The sequence below is a fragment of the Lupinus angustifolius genome, chromosome LG06 (assembly GCF_001865875.1).
Source record: "Lupinus angustifolius cultivar Tanjil chromosome LG06, LupAngTanjil_v1.0, whole genome shotgun sequence".
Taxonomy (NCBI): Eukaryota; Viridiplantae; Streptophyta; class Magnoliopsida; order Fabales; family Fabaceae; genus Lupinus; species Lupinus angustifolius.
This window is the reverse complement of record NC_032014.1, coordinates 18,535,517-18,547,207: the sequence shown is the minus strand read 5'-3', so window position 1 is coordinate 18,547,207 and position 11,691 is coordinate 18,535,517. Positions and strand designations below refer to the sequence as shown.

General features: G+C 36.1%; 1 long non-coding RNA gene across 1 annotated transcript; it reads left to right on the top strand.

The window, feature by feature from the left end:
- LOC109351412 lies at window positions 11,159–11,426 on the top strand. The gene is made up of 2 exons (XR_002108220.1): window positions 11,159–11,235; window positions 11,331–11,426. It is a non-coding gene; the product is annotated as an uncharacterized LOC109351412 (long non-coding RNA).

Below are 11,691 nucleotides of genomic sequence, written 5' to 3'. Positions count from 1 at the left end.
AGTGGCCCCAATTTCGACTTTGTACTCCTGACCAAAGGTGATATGCATGTTTAAGTCTCTCGACTGGTCATGCCCGGTTCTTAGTCAATTGAGAGAGAAGTCATCCTAGACAGTTGAGATATTCGGATGACTAGGATGAAACAGTTGCCCCCAAACTACTAGAATGCTTACTAGCCGAGCATGCTAGTATACTCTAGTCATAAATAGTAGGTTATCATTAGGCCCTGGATAGGTTGACACATGATTAGTCGGTGTCATCTTGGTTATCAAAATGATTTACGACATGGAGTACTCAAGTGTATGGCTTGTCGGTTCATTTTTACCCCACCTTTTGCCTTGATCTTCGGTCCATGCCATTCTATAAATAGGGGAAACCTCCTTTCATTTTCTTTACTATGGTTTCTAAAACTCTCATTTTCCAAAAATGCTCTCATGCCGATCATCGTCTTTGTCTTCTTCTTTCAACTTCCCAAACTTCCTTCTAGGTAATTTATCTTCTCTTTCCTCACATAAGCATGATATTCCATGCTAAGAAAGATTCTAGTTCCGATGAGGTGGAGGTATTTTCCAGGCCTCCGCCTATTTTTACCGCCTCGTCATCCCGATATGGTCGGTGAGTAGGGTCTAACTCTATCCCTAAGAGAGGTCAGACTGCTAAGAGAAAACATAGTATTTGTCACTTTCGACTTTGCTGGCCAACTAGAAGAGGAGAATGCCCAGAAGAGGGGGTAATAGTAATGGACCATGCAACGTTTCTTAAGAAGTGGCGTTTAGTCTTGGATGAGGAGTCCAATTCGAAGTCTGACGCTTCTTGTGGTGACAGGTTGACCATGACTGATTTACAATCCTTGAGAGTCTGGATGGACATGACTCTAACTACTGAAGGGTTGACCTGAAGTGTTGGGCACACCCAACTACTTTCCCTATGGAAAGAAACCTAAAGTCATGGTCCTAGAATGCCTGATGAACAACGTCATGTTGCATGCTCTGTCCAAAGAAGAAAGGGTCAGCCAAGACCTTTTTGCTGATAAGGGGGATAAGTATAGATTCAACATGTATGATTATTATACTGAAAGTTCGGGTTGCAAATCCCCTTGACGAACAGGTATGTGGATGTATTGAACCACCTCCAGGTGGCCCCCTCTTAGTTGCACCCAATTGCTTGGGGATTTATTCGAGCATTCGGCTTGTTCTACAAGGTTATGGACTTTCCTAGCAGGATATGCCAATTCTTCTGGATGTTCTGGGTGACCCAGAGCACCAACACAAACGAAGAGAAGGATGGTCGCCATAGGTGGACATGTCTCTAGTCCAAGAATAAGCACGCTTTATTCCACAATGGGCGTTCGGCTTCCAAGGGGATGGATTATTTCCTTTCGCTTAGAACAATGCCCTTCACCAGACGCCTGCCAAGAAGTTTAGTTATAATTTTGGAGGTAGAGGTGGAAACTGAGAAGTTGAGGTGGATCGACAATGCTGATGTTTGTCCTGCTCCATCTTGGCCGAGGGCAACCAAGCTTTTGAGTGCGTAGTCGGTAGGTGTTTGGTTGGGCATGTTGTCGTGCACTTGTGGTCGGCTTGTTTGTCGTATAACTAATGTTTCTTTTTGTTTTTGCAGCAAATATGGGTGATCGGGTGGAGAGAAGTCGACTATTGAGCAAGATAATTCAACGGGGATCATCGTCAAGTAAACTTCAGCAATATAGTTCACCAACCCCGTCCTCTGAATAGTCAGATAAAATGACTACCCCTCGCCGGGAGTCAACCTTCCTCCTCCTCCAATTGACCAGAGTCAGTTGGTCCAGATGGCTCCTCTCAACTCGACCATCCAGACAACGATTGATCTTGCTGACACTATGATGACTTCTCCGCTTGCATAGGAGGTTCATTCCAATCCCGACATTGTCGTCCCTCCTCATGTTGTCTGCCATACGTTGTCCCCCAGGCGTTCAACCAGAACTTGGTGCCATCTAAGGCGAAAGAGATGATGTATGGGACCCCCTACACAACATGATGAGGCAGGTTCGGGCATCCTCTATCTTGGTTTCTCTATTGCCAATATTTGGAGGGTGTGGGGTGTTGTTCGCTCGAGTGAGGGTGAGGCCTTAGATTCCTTTCAGGAGCATCATTCTATCGACCTCTAGAAGCTGAACGACACTGAAGTCGTTGATGTGAAGGGGCTGGATGCCCAGGTGATGGTGGCCAGTTAGGAGTTATCAAGTATGTCCCTCCAACACGAAGATGCCCATCAAGCCGCCTTAGCCGCCCAAAGAGAGTTTGTTGTCTCCAACGTAGAGTTGGTTGCCATGATTGCCCACTTCGAGGAAGCAAAAGAGGAAACCCTTCAGTTCAATGATAAGTTAAAGTTGTCGGAAGAGAGGGAGCGGGCTGCTCAGGACTCCCACAACTGAGGTCAAGACAAGATTGCTCAACTTACCGATGAAGTGGTGATATGACAAATTACAAGTGCACGATTATGTCGTCAAGTGATAAAATAAGTAGTAATCTCGTGATAGTTTTGAAACAATCTAGACATTAAAACAAGATGGTCATAAACAAATTTAATTCAAGCTAAGTCTTTGAGTCATAACAACTGCATGAATTAGGGTCACTATTCTCTCATCACTCTCATGTGTTTAAAGGTATAGTGTTTCGCTCAAAAAAATTCATGAAAGTAAATTACCATAGGCATGATTATAGACCAAATCGCAACTGACTATATTTGAATGCACACAAAAATCAAGAGATCTTTTAAGTGGTTGTAATGGGGCCAAGGTGAATGAGTTAAATGGTTGCATATTTTTTAATTCATTCTTATGAGTTTCTAAAAGAGAAAGGATAACTTTTTTTCTTCTTCACATTTTTATGGATTCTTTCACTACACATGTCATTTTTACCTTTCCCATTGCTTCCACCAAACATCATAAATTACCCCAAAACCCTCATTTGAGTGGCTATGAAAAATCAGTAAAGTTCGGAAGGTTGTCCCAAGTTTCTTGCAATTGTTAATTTAAATCAGAACCCTTATTGTATTTGTCCCAAGTTTCTCACATTTGGTACATTCAACAATAGTTATGAAGCAAAAAATTTTATTAAACCAAATTTAATTCACAATTATCAAATCTAATGTCTTTCATGTTATTATTCTATCACAAGTTTTTTGTAATAGGGGTCATAGATCAACAATCATCATTCATGCATACTTTTTCATTTAAAGCATACAAACAACACATAGAACAAAGTAGGGGATATATGAGATATGAAACATATGCTACTGCATGATAATATGAATATTAAACCTAATAAAATTTTAAAATATATATGGTATACATGACAGGAATGAACTAACTAAATTCAAAATCCCCTCAAACTTAGAAATTTACATTGTCCCCAATGTAAAAATCTAAACAATAAGAGATAAAAAAAAATAAAAAAAAACTCATGGGTTAGGAAGGAAATGTCTGTGGCTTATGTGCTAGATATAAGTAAAAAAACTCATGCTCCTGATTACTGTCTTCCCAAGTATGCTCTTAATCCCACGGTTTGATATTTCCACTTGACCACTTGTTTGAGAGTGTAAGGGGTACCAACCCAATGAGAAACATCACACTTCTTCAAAAGGTTTTCAAAATGTATTTCCATGAAATATGAGCCTCCATCACTAATAACTAGCCTTGGGACCCCAAATCTTGGAAATATGATCTTGGTAAACAGTTTGATGACTGTTTTAGCATCATTATGTGGAGACCAAATTGCCTCTACCCACTTAGAAATATAATCAACTGCCATCAATATATATGTGTTTTTGTTTGAAGTAGGAGAAGGTCCGATATAGTCAACTTCTTATACATCAAATATCTCTAACTCAAGGATGGGGTTCATTGACATTTCATACCTTTTTGATATGTTCCCCACCCTTTGACAAGAATCACATATGAGAACAACACTCCTTGCATTTCTGAATATGTGTGGCTAAAGGAAAGCACATTGAAATACATTTGTTACTGTTTTTGAAGTACTGACATGGCCTCCATAAGAGGTAGAGTGACAACAGCTCAGGATATTTGATACTTCTTCTTTTGGAATACATCTTCTGTAAATACTATTAGTATAGAGTCGGTAGAGGTAAGGATCATACCAAATATAATTCTTCAAATCTGAGAAAAAATTATTTTTCTCATATAGTGTCATTTCAGGTGAAAGAGCCTTGCTAACCAAATAGTTGAAAAAGTCAACAAACCAAGGTGGCTCTATAGTGGTGTGGAGGACGAGTTTCTCATCAGGAAAGGAATCATCAATATGTATGTCCTTCTCCCCTCCACTTGGAGGCTCAAGTCGATATAAGTGATCAACAACTAGATTATATGTCCCTTTTCTATTAACAATCTCCATATCAAATTCTTGCAGGAGGAGAATCCGTCGGATGAGTCGTGGCTTGGCTTCTTTCTTACTCGTCAAGTATCTCAGAGCTAAGTTATCAATATGGACTATAATTTTAGTACCTATTAGGTAAGACCTAATTTTTTTGAAGGCAAACACAACGACTACTAGCTCCTACTCAGTGATGGCATAGTTGGCTTGAGCTCCATCAAGTGTTTTGCTTGCATAGTAAATGACATGCATCTTATTGTCCTTATTTTAACCCAACACTGCTCCCACAACATAGACACTAGCAGTACACGTCACTTCAAATGGAAGATCTAGTCTAGTGATTGCAATATTGGTGTAGTGACTAATGCCTCCTTCTACCTGCAAAATGATTCTAGACAACCAGCACTAAAATTAAATTTAGTATATTTCATCAAAATTTTAGAAAGGGGTTTCAAAATTTGAGAAAAATATTTTATGAACCTGCGGTAAAATCACACATGGCCTAAGAAACTCATAACACATTTTATGTTAATTGGTGGTAGCATATTTTCTATTACTGTAATTTTTGTCATGTTCACATCTATCCTTTTTCCTCAAATTAAATGCCCCAACACAATACCCTCACGCATCATGAAGTGACATTTTCCCCAATTTAGTACAAGATTCACTTCCTCACATCTCTGCAATATTTTTGTTAAAAAGTCATAAAATGAAAGTCCATAAACAAAAAAATCATCTATAAAAACTTCCATTATATTTTCTATAAAATCAGAAAATATTGCAGTCATGCATTTTTGGAAAGTGGTTGGAGCATTACATAGCCCAAAAGACATTCTCCTATAGGCAAAGGTGTCATAAGAACATGTGAAAGTAGTTTTATGTTAGTGTTCAGGGTGACTGAGAATTTGATAAAATCATGAGTACACATCTAAATAGTATAAATATTTATGTGTAGCAAGCCTTTCAAGTATTTGATCAATGAATAGGAGAATGAGGTGATCTTTCGTAGTGGTTGTGTTTAATTTTCTATAATTAATGCATATTCTCTAGCATATCACTGTTCTAGTTGGTATTAATTTATTTTTTATCATTTTCACAACAGTCATTCCACCTTTTTAGGAATCACGTGAATTAGGCTTACCCATTCACTATCAAATGTAGGGTATATTACCCCCAACATTTAAATGTTTCAGTACCTCTTTCCTAACCATTTCTTTCATATTAGGATTTGGTCTCCTCTGGTTTTCAATTGAAGTTTTATGGTTAGGTTCGATGAAAATTCTATGCATGCAAAAAGAATGATATATGCCCTTAATATCATCTAATGTGTATCTTATTACCTTCCTATGCATTCTTAGGACCTTAGCAATTTCTCACTTTCCAGTATATTTAATTTAGCATTAACAACAATTGGATAAGATGAATGGGGTCCAAGAAATTCATAATGTAGGGGTGGAGGGGAGTGTTTTAAATTCAATTTTAGGTGTTTTCTCTCCTCTCAAACTTCAGATTTGGGCATTACCTTCAAGTTCTCATCTTGTGGGTTGTGAGGAAGTGTCGGACTTGCATTCACAAAATTCAATAATCTCAGCCACTTCCTCATCAACATTCAAAGTGTTAGCATCTACCATGCATCTCTCCAAGGGATCTTTAGATTTCACTCTAGCTACTTCTTTTTTTACAACTTAGTTCAACATATCATCTCTGCAATATGAATCTTCAAGAGAAGGTTGTTTAATAGATTTATCAATATCAAATTCAACATTTTCATCCTCTATGCTTAGGAAAAGTTTTCCATTCTTTACATCAATTATAGCACCAGCAGTAGCCAAAAAGGTCTACCTAGTATGATTGAGATTTGTAAATCATGTTCTATCTCTAGTATTACAAAATTTGCTGGAATGAAAATTTTCTCAACTTTAAAGAAAACATCATAATTTGACACGGATTAGGGATTGACACTCACACTTGCCCTCAAGTCACATAAAGCATGATCAAAACTAGTGTTTCCAATTAAACATAAGATAGAAAAACTATCAGGATCTTTAAATTAAGGAAACAATTTATTTTGAATTAAAGCACTATACTACTCAGTTAAAGCAATTGTTTCATAATCTTTTAGTCTTCTTTTTTAGATAAAATATTCTTAAGAAATTTTGTGTATGCAGGCATCTCCCGCAATGCCTGGTGAAGGACATGGTGATGTGTAATTTCCTAAGAATATCTAAAAATTTCCCAAATTTCTTTTCTAACTTTGCCTTTGCTAATCTCTAAGGAAAAGAATTGGTGGTACATATGGTAGCGAAGCTACATGCTTAGACATTTTTCAAAATTTTGTTCCCCTCTAGGGAGTTACGTCTTGGTATGTTCCTGTTTGACTTGTGCATCTTTCCTAGTTTGAGGAATATCACTTAGTTCCATTCTACTCCTTGTTAGGTAATTTGTGTTTCTATAATTTTACCATAGATGGTCAGGTTTTCTATTTTAGAATTCAAGTCATTGAGCATGTATGAAATTTTTTTATTAATCATGACTTGATCTTCGTGAAATTTATTTTGATTAGCAAACAATTTTTCCTCACCATCCCTTAGTGTTTTATGGTTGATCAAAATGGTCGGACTAGAGGTCTGGGTAAGGCTTCTTTGCTGATATTTGAATAAAGAAAGACTTGGACTCACTAGTGGAGATATCTGGAAATGTTCTCCGACGACCACGTCAGTTTGAGACTAGAGAGATAAAGCTCAGATGCAAGTATGTAAGAAGCGAGTAATGAGTAATAACGACAAGTAATACTCCCTGTTGGGGGAACTCCCCTATTTATAATGGCTGAGATGGATGACATGATTCTGATGGATACTGTTGGTATGGTCGACCTTTCGGGCTTGTTAGAAGTTGCTTTTCCCGTGTTAAGTGGATTTGGCAGGTCCGTACTCTATGCATAGTTGACTTATAGCATGTGGCAATCTGGTAGTCGCACTTTAAGCATGTCCTTGTTGTGTTGGCAGGAGGGCGGGTGAGATTTGCATGTGAAGTGGTAGTGCACCATTGGCGGTATGTCAGAGGGGATGTGAGATTTGCATGTGAAGTGGCAGTGCACCATTGGTGCCCGTCCAAAGGTGATGAGTCCGTTTAAGTCTTTTGACCGGTCATGCCCGATTCTTGGTCGGTTGGGAGAGGTCACACCAGGCAACTGGGATATCTGGATGACCGGGGTAGAACATTTATCAATTATGGGTTACTATTAGTTGAAACTGTATTCAATTTTTGGAAACAGTTACTAAGGCTGCTCTTTAAGTTTGCATACTTTGTATCTAATTTGCCATTCTGAATACAACTTCCCAGGTTTACCTTAAAAGAGAGTTTTGTAATAATGATATAAAAGGTGACAATTCATGTACACAAATGAACCTGTACCTATATCCTAACCATATTCCTTGTAAATACGGATAGTGCACCATATGATGAACAGCTCTGAAGTACGGATTCGTCGAACACTTTTGCATGTCGATGTCCAACACGTATCTGATACGGATACGCTCGAATTTGTGAAGAAATCCGTAGAGTATCCAAAAAATAAAAAAATAAAATAAAATAAATAAATATCAAGACATTTATCAGATTCATTTTCAACAAAATATAGGATAATATATATTTGTTTTCAATAAAATAGGATAAGATAAATCTGTTTTCAATAAACACCAACTTATTTAAAGGCCACAAAGAGTCATATCAACATATCGTCACATCGAATTGACTCTCTAATAGTCGGTCCACCATACCAACTCTCTAATCCACAATATCGTCGTCAAGGAGGAGATGAAATTGATATTATTTCTGTTTCTAGGGCCAGACAATAAAGAATTTTATGAATTATTCTACTATATTTTCTAGTTTTGGTACTTGGAATTTTAGGGGGCAATGATTTTCAATTTTCATTATATTTTTTACTTTGCATATTTTGATTTACACTAATAATTTCATTATACTTTATGTTTTTTTATTATTTTATACACGTATCCTTGAACGTATCGTATCCCATATTTTACAAAAAATGTGTGTCGATGTATAAGATACGTATCGTATCGGACACACGTATTCGAATCCATGCTTCATAGATCAACAGGCTTCATAAAACATTCTTGTTTGGTTAGAAACATAATAGAATCAAAGCAGATAAATAATTGAGCAGATAAATAATTGAGCAGATGAATAGTTGGCATATGTTGTAGGTGCCACTGGTTAGTTACTGATTATTTGCATTCCAAGAAAGATAGATTGAATAATCAGAGCTTTAATTCGGGTAATGACAATGTTGTAGGTGCCAGTGGAATACAAATTCGGGTAATGACAATGTTGTGTCATGTGATCATAGTTAAAATTCTATTATCATCCTGTATACTAATGAGATTGATTACAAATCTTCGGAATCTTGATCCACGATATTGTTTAGCTCTATAAAAACATTGCAATATAAAGTTAACATGTATTTTCTCTGTTTTATTTGCCAGAAAATTTGATTGTTGACTGATACTGTTTGAGAGAAATCAGTGTTTAATGCAATTGTGACTATCTATAAGCATCACTGGATGAGTTTGTAAGTGAACCTTAATGAGTATGTCCTATGCCAAGTTGGAGAAGCTCAAGGCTCAATAGGATACTATAGCAGTAAACATAAAATTACTAAGAATATTGTTTCGTGGATATTTAAGTTGGAATGAAGATCTCTTTTGCAATTTCTTTATGAAATTTTAGCATCTGGTGGCTGGTGCCATGAATTGATATATGATTGGTTATCATGCATGTCAAGTTTGATACATTCACTCCTGCAGTTGAACGCCGTCTTCTGGTCACAAGAGTTATTAGACGAATGTGTTTATAAGAGATCCTTGCTCCTTCAATCGGGGAAGATGTCATTATGAATGGCAGCAATGATTCAAATTGCAGACTGGATCACGTGATGCAGCCGCAATATTACTGTTGTGTTTACCTCCATACTACATCACAATTGCGGTGTGACCCCGAATCACAGTATCATGGCTGCATCGTGCTGCTACGCAATCGTATCGGACCATATTTGGGCGCAGTGTAAATTTGAAGGAGATCTCTTGGTTGGAGCAGATGGTATACGGTCCACCACGGTCTAGTTAATTTTTCTTTGATTCTGATCCTGGTCTTCCGCAAATTATTTTTGCCATATAAAAGTAAATCATACATTGCATAATGAGTATAGTGTTACCCTTGTTCTTCTCATAATGAAATGATACGCTTTCTGTCATTCTGTTCATAGATATTCTTTATAATCAAAATTCTGCATTCTAATATTAGAGTTGGTTGATGAACTCCACAAAGAACTGAAAGAAGACAATCTCTTTTGGATAAGTTAGTTAGTTTCGGATGGTTAAATTAGTTACGCTAACCACCAAACCTTTATATAAAAGGTTATTCTCCTTCTCTTTGTATCAATTATGCAATATTGCTCTTCAATAAAATTTAGCATTCTTTTCTCTCTTTCGATCCAAGCAAATGGATACTATGTTATTTAATATCTAATTTAATTTTACAAAACTTTATTGTATTCTTCTTCAATAGGTGAGGATTCAATTATTTGGGCCAAAAGAAGCTGTTTAATCTGGTATTGCATTGGCCTTGTATTGTAGCCTTATGCATGTCTTTTGATGGATTTTGTGCCCAATGGTATGCATTCTTGATGTGTTCAAAATTGTGACATCTATTTCAAGTACAAACTCTGCAGTTGTGAACTTTTCTTTGTGATCTATCAATTGATATACTTATTAATTGTTGATCTTGGCTTCTAGATTACTAATGATGACTTTCAATTTGATAAATGACATTTTTTTTTCATCTATTATGGTAATGACCAGGGTATTATTGTGTTTGACATTTTCAGGAAAGTAATTTGTATGCTGAGGGTTAATTATTATAAGCTGCATTGACACTAGTTGCTAAAAATAATGAAACATTAGTGGGACTATATTATCAGGGGCCAAATCTCCTAAAATCTTAATCTGTTAGGTGAAGGTTCATAAATGCTATTCATATTTAAGCATCTAGAAGTGAAATATTGAGAAGGGGGCAAACACAGCTTCTCTCAGCATCATCTGTTCAGTGTCTCAATAACACATCCTTAACACAATATTTGTTCGAGAGTATCTAATAATTGCATTTTATTAAAATGTAAAAATGCACCAAAATGCTACTTGAGTACATTACTACATTCTACATATTAGTTACTGATTATTTAATCTATTTTGTAACTTTTTATTAAATTGGCATTGAGATGAAGAATGGTAATCAAATTGAGTAGGTTCTATTGCAGTAATTTTAGCATAAGTATAGAAATTGCACTACCTTGAGAAAATACTATTAGAAACTTATCTTCAATTTTCAATATCCATCCTTTTCTGAGATTTTTTAATATCTTAGTTCTTTCTGCATGGCAAGAAAAAAGGAAAGGCTGCTATTTATAATATAGTGACACAGTATACGTTTAAGTCAAGATTAGATGAAACCATGCTTAATCGGTTATGCCTACAGTTGAACCTATTTACAATATTGTGACATGGTAGTTCATAAATACGTATCTGTTATGCAATAGACTAAGGAATAATAGGAAACTGTAGGAAAAGCATTTATACATGTTTTCAAATTTAACCAATCTTACTATATCTTACAGATTTTGGATGTACCTTTTAAAACATGAACAATGTTTTTACTTTACGGTCATGAATCAGTCTACATTGTTCGATTGCCAATCACTTTCAGCCCATTTTCTCATGTGTTAATTGCAGGAGTGCACTGCAAGAAGATTTTCATGGTAATTCAATAACAATACCTTCATCTCAGGTAACATAACACAATTTATAATGATCTGTCCTGAACTAAACATGTTTCCACACTTATTGATCTTCAACACCATGCCACTTATTTTCCTTTTTAAGATTTCTCCAACACATGCTCGAATTAGCTATAAGGATGGTGCCTTCTTCTTGATTGATTTGCGGAGTCAACATAGCACTTGGATCATTGAGTAAGAAAAAGAAATGGAAGCTAAGCTACTTTATTTGACTATGGTTTAAAAATTTTAAATATCTAATAGCATCATTCTTACGGGAAATGATAAAGAAAGATTTAGAGCTTTATAAAAATAAAATGCTAGATGTTACTGATTATGTAGAACAAAATAAAAATATGTTGTGTTAGCTAATCCTTGGGATTTAAGAGAGCTATTTGTGAGTTGTTATTTTAGAGGTAAATAATGAAAAAAATGAAGATTAATAGACGTGGGGTATTATACAGTAA